Source organism: Myotis davidii, unplaced genomic scaffold (assembly GCF_000327345.1).
Source record: "Myotis davidii unplaced genomic scaffold, ASM32734v1 scaffold326, whole genome shotgun sequence".
In the NCBI taxonomy this organism is placed as follows: domain Eukaryota; kingdom Metazoa; phylum Chordata; class Mammalia; order Chiroptera; family Vespertilionidae; genus Myotis; species Myotis davidii.
In genome coordinates this window covers 459,053-459,298 of record NW_006296626.1, presented here as the reverse complement: position 1 = coordinate 459,298, position 246 = coordinate 459,053, and the positions used below count along the sequence as shown (strand labels likewise).

General features: G+C 67.5%; 1 protein-coding gene across 1 annotated transcript in view; it reads right to left on the bottom strand.

The window, feature by feature from the left end:
• The window catches only part of SSC5D (scavenger receptor cysteine rich family, 5 domains), a 26,896-nt gene that overhangs the window by 14,825 nt on the left and 11,825 nt on the right, over window positions 1-246 (bottom strand). The gene's annotated exons all lie outside the window — the stretch shown is intronic.

The following is a 246-nucleotide window of genomic DNA, read 5'->3' as shown; positions in this document are numbered from 1 at the left end:
GCCTCCGCCTCCGCCGCCAGGGGGCGCCGTGGGATAAGGAGGCAGAGAACAAAGGACCCGGAATCCAGGCCACACTGCACCGCGCAGCAGCACTCCAGATCTGGACAACATACACCCTAACTCACGACTCGTCCCGCTCTCCTCCCCGCACAAATGGCAGAGCCCCAGGGCCTGCTCCTCTTCCCCTTTCCCCGACAACTGCACCCCCGACACCCACAGCCACGCCGCGGGGGCACAGCGCGCTGC